The sequence below is a fragment of the Chlorocebus sabaeus genome, chromosome 27, assembly GCF_047675955.1.
Source record: "Chlorocebus sabaeus isolate Y175 chromosome 27, mChlSab1.0.hap1, whole genome shotgun sequence".
NCBI lineage: Eukaryota > Metazoa > Chordata > Mammalia > Primates > Cercopithecidae > Chlorocebus > Chlorocebus sabaeus.
The window spans coordinates 30,442,899-30,457,728 of NC_132930.1; the positions used below are offsets into that span (position 1 = coordinate 30,442,899).

The window sequence follows — 14,830 nt, forward strand, 5'->3', positions numbered from 1 at the left end:
TATTCATTCTTATAGTAGAATTTTAAGCTTAAAATGTAATCAATCAATATACAGAGAAAACGAGCTACAGATGGAATAATACTGATTGGTTAGAAGACTTCATATCCTGGCCAATTAAATATTATTTCAATGTGTTAAAGATTTGCTCACAATAACATAGTGCTATGATGAGAAAAAATAATAATTCTTAGTGACTAGCAGATTTCTTTTAATAGTAATGCAAAGCTAGTTCATATACTACTTTTCATAGATATGATTTCAGGTTCTTGAAAATAATCTAAAGAAACCAATAATCATTAATTAGTTCATTCACCCTATAAATATGTAATGTCTACTCTGTCCAAAATATTATGCTATATGACTGGAATTCAATGATAATCAAAAAACAGAGATGTTCATACATTTGTGAAAGTTTTATTGATAAATAATCTTATTTTGCAGTTAGATTTCAAAACAAATTTCTCCAATATAAGTCTTTTTATAATGCTACATTCAGCATAGAGACTTCTGAAATGTCAATAACCTGAGCTCACAAATGTGGCCAAACTAATTCTATAATTTGATATAACTGAAGATATTCCTTGGAAATTTTAAAATTCATTTATTATTTTAAAGTCTCAAACTAGAATACTCGTGATGATCACTAATTTTTCTAATGACACTCAAATATATGTTATGATAATTTCTGTAATCAATCTACAACTAATTTTACTGATTGAAGGCAAAAAAACCCCAAATTATACAATAAATAAGGCCTTTGTTTTTTGAAAATGCATACTCTAAAAGTTATAAAACAAAGAGAAGTCATGATAAAATGGCATTATATTTTTATATGCAAAAATAAGACTTTGGACACATTTGAGTGATGCTGTGTGAATCATCTGTTATTGCAATGTACCAAGGACTTGATCTTCACATTGCAAACTATTGCATTTACATGTAAAACAGAAAGTTGTACAATGACATGTACCATGGATTTGTTTACTTTTATTCATTTATCTATTTTCAATCTTGTTCCAAAAAAAAGTATTTGATACACAGTTTACGTTGCTATTTACACTGACTCAGTAGCGAACTGGTTTTTATTGCACTGTCTCAGCAGTTCATTAAGGCAAAACATAATTGCATCCTTCATTCAGAGGGACAGATTCTCTAGCAGGAAAATATTCTACCATGGACAGATGTCAAACAATAAATTGTAATATATGACAAAATGCCTGTTGTCTCTTCCTTAGTGGACGAACAATAAACTAATTTGTACTTATTGCAAATGTTTGGGTCTTTAGAATAAAGAGTTTGTCCTTTTCATTGTAAGAACTTCAGAATATATTTGATAAACTAAAACCAACACACATCTCAAATGATGTCCTTTGTCCCACAAAAAGAAGAAAACATACTTAGATCATAAAAAATAAAGAAGTGAAATACTAAAGTTTTTGGGTTGAGGTACAAAGAAAGGGCAAATAAAATTTACATTTTCTAGCATTGCTGTCCTGCAATCTGTGCTTTAATAGCATAGAAGCTGCTGAATTTTATAGAGTGCAAATTTGAATCCATTGTTCCACAAAGAACCTAATTAAAAACATTCCAGGATTACAAAAATAGATAGTATAATGGCTAAGATATATTTTCATGCCATGGATAAAATCCACCATAATTAAGAGATTTTCAAATGCCAGTCCTTCAGAAAAAATTCAGTATCATGAGTTTCAAAGTAAAAATAGATTTAGAAAGTGATTAGGGGAGGAAAGTACTGTAAATCACATACTACAGGAAAGACTTTCCCATGTAAAAGGAGCCAACACCTTTTTCTCCACATAATTTATGGAAATGATTGCATAACATCTTATCACTGTACGTGTTTGTGTGTTTACATACATACATACATGGAACCAAAGCAATGGCTGTTACTACTCTTTCAAATGTAGAAGGAAATTTTAGTTACATGCTCAATATATAAGATGAAGACAGTTTTCTAACTGCACCATTAAAAATAACTCAAAAGTATGTTTATCCAATAAAAGACTTCTTCCCATTCTGTTTCCACTTTTACAATTTTTTCTCTTGCTCTCTAATTACTGCTACCTCATTATACATATCTTCACGCCTTTAAGGTTCCTAAAGAATGAACTACAAACAATATATAACACTTTCTGGTGTCTATTTCAAAAATTATAGAAAACAAAAAATCATGAAATATCCCTCTGCTTTAATACACAAGACTCTTAAAACATGTCAATTATGTGCAGCTATCTTTTAGTCCAATGAAGTCTAATTCTGCCCCTTGTGGACTGATGGGCTCTGTAACACATCAAATACACTAATGGTTATCAGTGAGCAGATCTTACATCAGTAGAGTATACAACATGCAGTATGATGGGGCAATTAAAAAATAGTTCTAAAGACATTTACAAGACATTAAACAGTATTAGCACTTTAAATGACACTTTCAGCTCTCTAGCATTCAATTCTTAGACATTATTTTCAATGTTTTAAAATTGTGTTATTTTGACAAACTATATAAAATAACATCCACATGCCAAATCTTCAATAGCCCTCCTCAAGAGATATGTCTACACTTTATAGACATACATAGAATTGTTCAAGGTGTGTCATTTAGCAATTAAAAATATGAGTTTTGCACTTATATAGACATGGACTAAATCCTGGATCTGCAGCTGATTAGCTGTCTGCACCTTATAAAAACTATTTTCTTTCTCTGTGTCTCAGTTTCTCTTCCTGAAAAATGGGGAGAATAGAACTTACCATAAATGTTTTCTAAAAATTACATGAGATGTAGAAAAAATATATGGTATTTTCTTTCTTATACAAAAATAGTGAAGTAATAAAAATATGTATATATATGCAATCAAAAATATAATGTGCAGCACAATATATTAAAGATTTAAAAGTTTACAGCATATACTGTAGCTTCCCCTTACCCACAGGGGATACATTCCAAGACCCCCTGAATGTCTGAAACTGCAGATTGTACTGAACCCTGTTTATTAAATACACTGTTTATTTTTCTATCATACATGCCTATGATCAAATTTAATTAAAGAGATAACAATAATTAATAATAAAATATGACAATTAATACAATATACTATAATAAAATTTATGTGAATGTGATCGCTGTCTCTCAAAATACGTTAATATTTTCAGACTGTGGTTGACCATGGGTAACCGAAACCATGGAGAGCAAAAGTGTGGAAGACAGGGGACTACTGTAACCTCACACCCCACACACACACCCACACCCCCCCATACAAACATTATATAAATAATTACATAAATGTATATATAAATCTCACACATTATTTTATTTCTAGTGTGAAATAAATATATATGGTCCCGAATCATGCTCTTAAACAAATTAGCAGTACAATTTTGCAGATAACTCAGTAACTGTATATGAAACACATACACACATACATCATTCACATTGAAGCTGAAAAGATGTAACTGGCTGCAATCTCTGTGATCAACAGGATTAAAATATAGCACTATCTGTAATTTGGGGACTGCCTTAGAAACACAAAAATGTTTTTATAATACCCAGTAAAATATGTCTTTGGATTGATTGTGTCTGTAACATACAGCCCAGATGCTGATTATACATGGCAATAAAACTGACAGTTCTTTGCATTTTCTCCATCTGCTTTTAACGTAAATGGCAAAAGCAGCTGCCACAGAACAGCGCATAGTCTTAATGAGGTAAGAGGAGGGGAGGCAGAATGACTGTAGCTTCTGAATCTTAAATTGTCCGCTGTAGCCAACACATTCTCCTCATAGGTAAGATTGGCCCATCATTTGAAAAGGAGGAAGATGACATTCCTTTTCTTTGATGTTAAGGATTATCACGCCTATTACATATAATTGTAAAGAAAGCACTTTCTATTTTTGGAATGTTACTTCCAGCTTTAGCAGTAAATCATATCATTAAAATCTTTCATATATTTCTACATAAAATGATCCAACATATTTTAACCTATAGTATTATTTGTCTTGTAACTGCAGTCTCCAGAACTTTGCAAATTTAACAAATATCTTCAGCAGCTTAGTGAATATTGGCCTCTAGAGTGACATACTTTGCATACAGCTAGAAGTTTTGCCTTAGGATTGTGTCCATACTAATTGATTCTTGTCGTTTTCTGTCTTGGGATTCCTTGTTCCTCAAAAGTATTCATTTTTAAATTTTATTTTACATTTTTGTGATGTCATTCTAAAATACGTTCCCCCAAGTGTAAATTCAATTGGTGTTTTTATAGGAGAGAAATGCCTCATTTTCCATTTGGTCATTAAGCATTTAAAGCAAGACAAAAATATCTGTGTGTGCACCTTCTGAATGAGTGCTAAAATTTTCATGCATGTATTCACAAGGACACATATTCAAATACAAAGATACACTCAATAGATGCAACCAAATGGTGTAGACTCAGAGGAGAAAAATGGGCTTAGGCACATGGCCCAGAGATTTCAGGGGGAGAGAATATATCACTATCATTATGTTTTCATATATATATTTTTAAATCAACCCAAGAAAGAAAAACACTTAGAGGTTATGTTGTTTTATTTCCCATTAATAACAAAAAATTTTTAGACACTATGAGTTAGACACTGAGCTAACTCTCCTGCTTGCTAATCATTTTAGTTTTTAAAAATTACAAAAATCATCTTTCTGTACCACTTGTTTAACAGTATCATTCAATAAGCAGAGAGTAGTTCTCATTATTCTCCACCCCTGCACTGAGTTATTCTCCACGTTATATATCATCTTTTTCCTAAAGTTTAAATAATGCTGATCACTAGTAAAATACGAACTATGTAATTTTTCACCTGTCATTCCAGCTGATTAACCATCAGTCTATAACATAATTGCTAAAATGCCAATGACACTTTTACTAATTATGAGAATAAATAACATTGTGACTATGCCCCAGATGTCTTCATTCTTATGTCAGAGGCTACATGGGTCTTATTTTACATTTGAGGGGGCCTCCATTTTTTTCCCATAGAAGTTTTAGGGAATCAACTGTATGAGCACTAGAGCCACCTCTTGGAATAACTTCCCATCACTATCTGCTGCTAGGCCTGCCTTCATTATCCTTTATAGAGTCTGCTGTTATTGCATTCTCAGTGGGCTCCTTTCTTTCAAACCACCCTCCATTCCATGTTAGAGTGATTTTTCTATCAAAGAAATCTAATCATGCTACTACCTTGCTAGACAATTCCCTTCGTATTCTATTGTCATCAGGACAGTCTCTTCTTCAAGATTTGGCTTCCACTTTATATTCTAACAACTGCAAATTTTAATTTTTCCAAAAACACACTACTCTTTTTCCTGGGACTTTGCACATGCAGCTTCTTAGGTCTAAAAGAGCCCTCAAGTTCTCTGCCTGCAAAACACATCCTAATTCCTGAAGATTATTTGATTCCCCAAGGCAGAACAAGGTAGCCTTCCCTCTTTGTTTTTTGTGCACATATATTTTACTACTTATCTCATGTTTAAAATGCTGTTTGTGTAAACCTTCAATTCTCTGCACTGTAAACGTTTTGAAGGTTGAGACCGTCCCCTTTCATCCATAATGCCTGATGCAGAGCAAGCACTCAGAAATGCTTGTTGAGTGTGTAGGACACATTTTTTAAATGCTGCTTTTCTGCATGTGCTTCTTGTGTTGCAACAGTACTCATCAGATTCCTGGGACTTTTTAAGAGAAACCCGTTGGAGTTGCTGTCTGTCCTTACCATTTTAATCTCTGTACTTATTTTACTATTTCTTTTTCTCCAATTTATTTATAATGCTATATTCATTTTTTACTTCTCAACTAATATTATAAAAGTTTGATTCCATCTTCTACATTTTTCTTTTGACAAAGGTATTATATCGTTTTCTGCTTAAGTTATCACACAGTTTAACAAAACACATGTACAACATTTGTGTGTGTGTGGGTATATGTATGTATAACATGTATGTTATCTAAATAACCTTTTGGGAAATTCGGTACAAGAAAGAAATAAGTTGCAAAAAATGAATACAAATGAAGAATTTTCTTATCATGAACACAAAGTCTTCATGAAAATGGTTTCTCTGCACATAGTGGACATATGAAGCCTTTTGAAGATAATTTTTCTACTATTCTTTCAATAGTAGAATTCTTTCTCGTCAATTATTCTTTCAGTGACAATTAAAGACCGCTCAAGATATGCATATACAATTAGGAATTTTACCAAAATAAAGATGAAAACACTCGAATGATTAATAGTGAACTCAATAATGGCCTGTGGAACTACTTGCATGGTTTCATCTATAAATGTATTTTACGTAATTCATTTTACACTATTTTGCTATGGAGCTATCAAAGTTGCTATAGGAGAACACTGAGTGTGGCTACTGGTGACTAAGAATTAACATGAGAATCTACTGGGTGTGGTGGGTCACACGTGTACTCACAGCACTTTGAGAGGTGGAGGCAGACGAATGGCTTAAGCTCAGGAGTTCAAGACCAACCCGGGCAACAAGGTGAAACCCTGTCTCTATCGAAAAGACAAAAAATTAGCTGGGTGTGGTGGCATGCACCTGTAGTCCCAGCTACATGGGAGGCTGAGGTGGGAGGATTGTTTGAGCCCTGGAGGTGGAGGTTGCAGTGAGCCGAGATTGCGCCACTGCACTCCAGCCTAGGTGACAGAGTGAGACCTCAACCCCCTCCCCCTAAAAAAAATTAACATGAGAAGCTTCTTCTGTGGAAACGCATTGTAGAACACTGTTTTGTATGCTGAATAATGAGGTGCTCCATGTCTGTAGGAAGGTAAAGTATTTTCTCTTTTTCGGGGCTCATCTGATGAAATCATAATATGAAAACTTGAGAAAATATAATCCAAAAACACAAGGGAATAAAAATAATAATGAATGATGTTTACATAAAAAATTCTTTCGCATACAATGACATTATGACTACTAAACTCACACAAAAAATAATCCAGAGAAGAATCACTGCATTTTGTTTTTCTAACCATATATATATTAGCACAGAATCAGAGATAAAATAATATTGACTTGTTTAATCCTAGGATTGTTTATTTAATGACATTTCTAGGCAAGTTATATTTGATAGAGGAAAAACTAGTACTTTCATAGTATATAGGAGATACAGTTGTAGTTTCTGCTATTGTGAGGATCTCAGAAGAAAATTTGAGAATGCAATTCTAATTGCCTACATCGGAGTGATAGCTTCCTATCTCAAACCAGGTTTTCATTTTAAAAATGAACAAAACTATTTACTACACTACAAAAAAATTAAAAGAATTTTGCTAACCTTTAGGAGGTGTGTAGTTTCCTACATAGTGTTTCCATGGGAATTAAGTGAAATAAACAAATTAACATTTTTGAAAAATTTTTTATCATAAAGAAGGTTTTTATTATGCATGATATAAGATACTTTTAAAAAGTACTATGTCATCTATATTTCTAACAGACATAAAATATTGAGAATGTTTTCATATTAGCTTGCCTGAAAAGCACAAAGTTATAAAAACATAAAATGTGAAGCGAAAGTAATATTGTAGGTTAGCTAATTTGTGAGTGGATTTGAAGTAGCAATAATATCAGGAGTGCGTAAAACTGCAAAATGCTAACAAGTGCTCCATGTGTTAAGAAGTGCTCTAATAAAATTAAGAACTAAAGTAGAATTGCTCAAATTTTAACTTTTACAACATTTTCTGAATTACGCCTATTTCCATTACATTTTATTTTCCTTAAGGTGAATATGTTTATGATTTAAAATATTTTCTCAATGAAACAATGAAACCTCTTTCAAAGTGAAAACAATTGCACTTTGAAATTGCCAACCTACTTGTTATTTAACAAGGCAAACTCAGAATATTGACTATTTCTTTCATACCATGTTACATTTAAAAAATGATATCATTTGCCTTACTTATTTTATCAATATTGTCTGAATAGTAGTCAAGTTCACCTGTGTGTGCTGTAAAAAAATTAGTCAAATTGTGTACTGTACTTTTTAACATTCAGCATAATTAAAATAAACTAATTGCATAGCATGATAAATATTCTACTGGTTGAAATATTACTAAATACATGCTAACCAATTAAAAATTCATACTTGATTTCATAAGTACTTGTAATTATTTTAAATCAGCCAGTACATAATAGGCTAAAGGCAAGTTGGTCAGATCTAACTTGCATATCTTTACATACAAAAAGTCAGATGACTTTGGGCCAGGTATGGTGTCGCCTGTAATCCCAGCACTTTGGGAGGCCAAGGTGGGCGGATCACAAGATCAGGAGATCGAGACCATCCTGGCTAACACAGTGAAACCCCGTCTCTACTAAAAATACAAAAAAATTAGCTGGGTGTGGTGGCGGGCCCCTGCAGTCCCAGCTATGCGGGAGGCTGAGGCAGGAGAATGGCGTGAACCCAGAAGGCAGAGCTTGCAGTAAGCTGAGATGGCACCACTGCACTCCAGCCTAGGCAACAGAGCCATACTCTGTCTCAAGAAAAAAAAAAACAAAAAAAGAAAAGTAAGAAGACTTTGAAATATGTGGATTCAAAATTGAGTATTATTTAATAAATTAAGGATTCAAAATTTTGAGTGGGACAAATGCAGAAATAGCATGTAAAAAGGTTACGCATATATGGGAGGTAGTTATCTAAAGAGATACGAACAGAAAAAGACACTTTTAAAATTATATTTGCAATATATGCCTACAACAAAGAACTAATATCCAGAATCTACAAGGGACTCTAACAACTCAACAAGGAAAAATAAACAATCCCATTAAAATGTGGACAAAGGACAAGAACAAGTATTTCTCAAAAAAAGACCTGTAAGCAGCCAACAAACATTAAAAAATGCTCAACATCACTAATTATTAGAGAAATAAGAGCAATTGTTAATAACAGCTATTCTGACATGTGTAAGACGACAGTGTGGATGCAGAGAAAAGGGAATGCTTATACACCGTTGGTAGGAATGTAAATTAGTTCAACATACAACCTCTATGGAAAACAGTACAGAGATTTCTCAAAGAACTAAAAATAAAACTATTATTTGACCTATCAATCCCACTACTGAGTATCTACCCAAAGGAAAAGAAATCATTATATAAGACACCTTCACTCATATGTTTATTGTAGCACTATTCACAATAGCAAAGTCACGGAACTAACCTAAGTGTCCATCAATGGTTGATTGAATAAAGAAAATGTGGAACATATGTGACATGGAAGAATATACAGCCACAAAAATGAATGAAACCATGTCCTCTCCAGCAACATGGATGGAGCTGGAGCTCCTGAAAAAGGCAGCGAAGAGTAAAGGCAGGAGGATGTAGAAGCAAACACGACAAACCAAATTGTTACAACTTACGCTCTTACTGAATATTCTCCACGATTTATGGAATTTCTATATAATGGTTTGAAAAGGCAATATGCCACAGGAAATCTATAACTAGATTGAAGACAACTAAATATCAACTTCATAGCAGTCTATCACATCGCATTCAAAACTGTACACCTCAAAAGGTGATCTAAGTAAGTAATTCTTAAGATTTGATATGGTCAGAATCAATTTGCTATTAATGATTGTGTTGCCATAGACTAGATCGTGTACAGACGCACAGGAGGCATTGCATCTGTTGAAAAATAAGGTTTTCAACTAGCAGAGTTCAAAGCAGCAAAGTGCTAGAATGACCCCTAGGCAGCAAACGGCTTTCCCTTTAACAACTAAGTTTACCTTATGTTATACGTTTTACTTTTTTCCCTTCTATATTTTCTTCATTAGTCCACATTGTCTTGTCACATTTTATTTTATTTTATTATTTTTTTTTTTGAGACAGAGTCTTGCTCTGTCGCCCAGGCTGGAGTGCAGTGGCGCGATCTTGGCTCACTGCAAGCTTTGCCTCCCGGGTTCAGGCGATTCTCCTGCCTCAGCTTCCCAAGTAGCTGGGACTACAGGCACGCACTACCATGCTTGGCTAATTTTTTTATTTTTAGTAGAGACGGGGTTTCACCATGTTGGCCAGGATGGTGTTGATCTCCTGACTTCGTAATCTGCCCGCCTTAGCCTCTCAAAGTGCTGAGATTACAGGCGTGATCCACTGTGTCCAGTCTTTTTTTTCTTTTTAATTTTTACTATGAAGAGTGGAGGCCTGGAAGCTCTCCAGATTGTGTGTCCAAGATCTTCTTCCCGGGCTCCCAACACTGTCTTCCCCACCCACGGTATGCTAAGTATTGGGGCAGAAATGGTGAGGGAAAGACATGGTCTGCCCTTACCCAGTTTGCAGTGTAATAGGAGAGTTTTACATTATTCAAATAACAAGTTAAATGGTGATAAGTGCTGTGCAGAGAAGATTCAGGGAAATAAGAGAACATTTAACAGAGAATAGGAAAGATGACATTGTAATAGTTACAGATATAAAGTAATATAAAACAGCTCTCAGTTTTGCAAACAATCCTGTATCTTAATGCCTTGTTTTTCTCTCTGTTCATTCTACGTTCTCTTCATAGGTAAGTTTCTTAAAATTTCTCTTGTCCTTTTTATCAGAGTATCAGTCATTCTCTCTTCATGATTTTGAAAATTTCTCCTTTTATGATATTCCAACAAGACCCAGCTATGCCTACCTCTTTTATAGCTTGATCGAGGAAAGACCATGGGCTTGAGAGTCGAGCGGATGTATGATTGAAGCAATTTTAGCCACTTCACAATTGAAGGTGTTTTACAAAATTTCTAAGTTTTTTGAGCCTCTGTTTTTTTTTTTTTTTAAACAACAAAGTTCTCAGTCTTTGAAAGATTTGAGTTAAATGTCTACAGGCTTCATTAGAGAGGGAATATGACTGTAGAGAAAGATGTCTAACACATCTGTAAGATGATTAAATTAACATAGCTCCATAATAGGGTACCTATTAAATGCTGAGTTGGTCAGCTGAGAATCGAAAAAAAAATCTCAGAAATATTTAAAGCACGGAAATCCAAGTAAGTATGCAGAACAGGGAAATTTAACGAATTTTTAGTATTCTAGACCCATTTTAGCCCATGCTATTAAAAATTCTATTCATTTACTTTTTCTCTTGCTGATTTTATGCTTAAAAAGTACCAGTTTGTCTACAGGGAAATAATAGGCTGTTCCTCTGGTTGTATTTATTAAACTTGGTTAACACAGCTTCATCTTTTCAGAGACAAATCTGTTCCAAATGTTTAATTTTTAAATTATTCATTTGCCCAATACATACTTGTCAAGTTCCCACTGTGTGCCAAGGTACTAGATTTTTCACTGGGTATTCAGTAGTGATAAGAACAGAACTGGTTCCTGTCTTCATAGAACGTTTACTTTAGTAGAAGAGATAGATATTTTAAAATAAACACACAATAGTATATAATTACAAAACATGATAATTAGGGACAGTCAAAAGCAGATTCTAACCTATAAGCAAGAAGGGAGCGCCTGCATTGTGGTAAAATGACGAGTATAATGAGGCCTGTTGGAGAAAACCACCAGCCTTTATCTGACCTATGTTTCTGCATTAGTTTTACTATTTTATTTAATTGCATAAATATCCCCATCACAGGTCAATGAGAAGATCAAATGTGCATAAGCCAACATTGCGATCCAACTGCAATCTGACATTGCAGGTATTCAATAAATGTCAGTCTCTTTCTATATTCCTTCTCCAAATTATTCCAATTCTGATTTTAAAGGAATATTTTCCTTCTATTGCTTAACAAATAATTGTGTTAGCAAATAGCAGAAGTATGAATTTGTAGTTGGAAACAGAAAGCAGAAAAAATGAGTCATTATTTTCTACTTAAATTTACAGGCAGTTGATCATTCATATGTGGCACATACGTACTTTCTTTTTGTTAGAATTATATTATGAGACAGTTGTAAGAATAACGACATATCACACAGTAGGTAAACAAGTCAAAATTATTAAATGAAATATCTCATAACTTGCAATAAAGAAACTCCATGACAATTTATGGTAAAATTCAGATATTAAAATATATTTGAATAAAATGGGGAGTTTATAATTTTCAGTTCATCACAGAATAAAAACCTGCCATCTGTAAAGATATTTCCACATTTAATAATCTTAGTGATGTTCTTTGTTCTTATAAAAAATAGAAGAGTAATAAAAGAAATAAATTACTAAGCTAGTAAGTTATGCCACTATAATGAATGAAAATGGAATTATCTTGTTGAGTTGAGGATCAATATTATTTATTACCAGATGCTCTACTGATAAAGCTGATAATGTAATAATCAGGGAAGTAAAATTCACCGGCAGTTTCACATGTTTTCCTCTCTCCTCATAAATTTAATTTATTGTAGCTTTACCTGATATATCACCTTCTCAATATAGGCAAAGTCCATGGGACATATTTTTTACTACAACTTTAATGCAACTAAATCCCACCATTATACAAAATCTATAGAGCATACAAAGTAGAAGAAAATCACTATGATAAGAAAATAGACTACCTAAGAAAACCATTTTAAGTGTTTCACATTGCTATATGAATATGTTATGTCTCCATCTTACTCTTCTCCTTTTAGCAACCTATAACAGCTTTCTGTTCCTCTTCCCTATGATCTGGATTTGACCAATTCGCTCCTGTGTCCAGACTGATCTTGCTCCCACATATATCTTATACAACTCTCACACTCTCGTTTTTCTCTAAACTCATTCTTTCTTTCTGACTTTCTAATGATGACAAGTTTCTGCATCTTAGAATTAATCCAAGTCTGTCCATTACAGAGCAACAATTGTCTTTTTCAAAAAATCCTTTCTCAGCCAAACTCTTCAAACTGTGGCTTATATACTCTCTCGAATATTAATCAATACTTCTTTTCTTAACACTCTGAAAGGTGGCTTATTGACCTACCACTCTATCAGAATGGAACCTTCTAAGAACAATATGCAGGTCAAATTCCAAGACTTTCTCTCAGACCCCAGCTCGGTTAACTGGCAGCAGTATTTGCCTCTGGAGATCATTTTTCCTAGAAGTCTCTTCCTCCCTTACCTATTAGAGCCCTCTGCTGTTTTTATTTAGGTTCTTGAGCTTCTCTTCTCTTACTCTCCTTTTCATTAGCCAGTTGATGGTTTCAAATATTGACTGTTTTCTATTATGTTAATTACTCCAAAATTTTTGCCTTAAGTCCTTGTCTTGCTTGCTCCAAAATTATTATAGTCTGTATTATTTTAGTACTTCTAAATGTGTCACTGGTCCTTAAGTATTTCACAAATTGAGTTCACTGTCATCTTCCTTTCCAGTTTTGGTCCTGCTTCTCACTTTCTTATATACAACAATATAACCACAACCTCCCCATCACTCATACTTGAAACTCTGGCAGAGTCTGGTTTTTCTTCATTACTCCTTTATCTCATCAAATGCCAAATCCCATGAATTCTGCTCCTACATTTGCTATCATAGCTGTTTCTACATCACCATTCCTACTATTACTGACCAGCTCCTACTCTTCTGACATCTCCACCTGACCAAAGAAATAGCCTCTGAAGAGGCCTCCTGCCTTGCATTCTCTCCTTTTGTCAAATCACTGGCACACAGCCATCAGACCAATTATTCTAGAAAATTCAGATTAAAACTCCTATGTTCAAACGCATTCCAAATAAAATCCAAGATCCTTATATCCACATGACCATTCATGAACTGACTCCAATGCATATTTACAATTTATTTCCTGGTACTATCTCACATATCAAATATCAGGCAAGCTGAATTCCTATTTGATCACATCTTGTACTTTCATTCCTACTGCCTAGCTTACCATATTGTATTAATTCTGAAAGCCTTGTCCTCATCTCTGTAGTTTCATTCACTACCTATCTTTCAAGGTCTAGCTCAGTGTTATTTCTACAGAAAGACTTCTATGCTTGAGTTATCATTTATGGAATGATTACTATATGCTAAGCACACATAGCTCTATGTGTGTTAATTATTTCACATCAAACTGACAACCACCCTTAGTTTTAGATGGGATATAGAGTCTCAGAGGATAAGTAACTTGTCCATAGTCTCACAAATAGTAAATGATAGGTAAACCTGGGGTTCCAACTAAAACTTTCCGACTCTGGCTAACCATTGTACCTTGGCCTCAACTTCATGCCCTTTGTAAGACCTTGCACTTGATGTGTTCATCTCTTATTATGCTTTTCACTGTGTACCTCATTTAATAGTTTTCAATTTGAATGTCACATTTGCTAATCACTTGATGGGCGATCTCTGGAAAATTCATGGTGCCTTTAGGTAGTAAATGGTTACTTAATAAATGTCTGTGCCTTCATAGATGACTATATAGTTCCCTTATGAGAAAATGTAGTATGTCATTCTGCTCTTAACTTTATCACATCTAATATCTTCTGACCAAGCGTCGAGGTCTTCAGTAATCTGTAGTTTTAAAATTAGATGGAGATGTATTTTTTAGGGCATTAGTTTTCATGATGCCTCAACATTATCCTGTTATTCTAATTAGGTTCAACTACAATCTTTCCAACAATGCTCACTGCCACCTCTGTTCTTTGCTGCCAATGTTTCTTTTTCAGGAATGTCTTCTATCTCTTCCCAAGTTATAACTTATTCTTCTTTCAAGGTTCAGCCCAAAAATACTTACAGATGTCTTCTAGAGGTAAAGTAATGTTCTATCAATTAAAATTTTTGAGAATGACATTATTATGTGTATAGGTTATTCAGTGTCAAATCTCCCCAGAATCTAGAATTCCTGCAGAGGTTCATGTCTTATACTGCAAAGCTCTAAGAACACTATTAAACACATGGTAGATACTTT

The 14,830-nt window shown here is 33.8% G+C and overlaps 1 protein-coding gene across 2 annotated transcripts in view; it reads right to left on the minus strand.

Moving 5' to 3' along the window:
* Positions 1–14,830, minus strand: part of SLIT2 (slit guidance ligand 2) — a 375,237-nt gene that overhangs the window by 117,514 nt on the left and 242,893 nt on the right. The gene's annotated exons all lie outside the window — the stretch shown is intronic.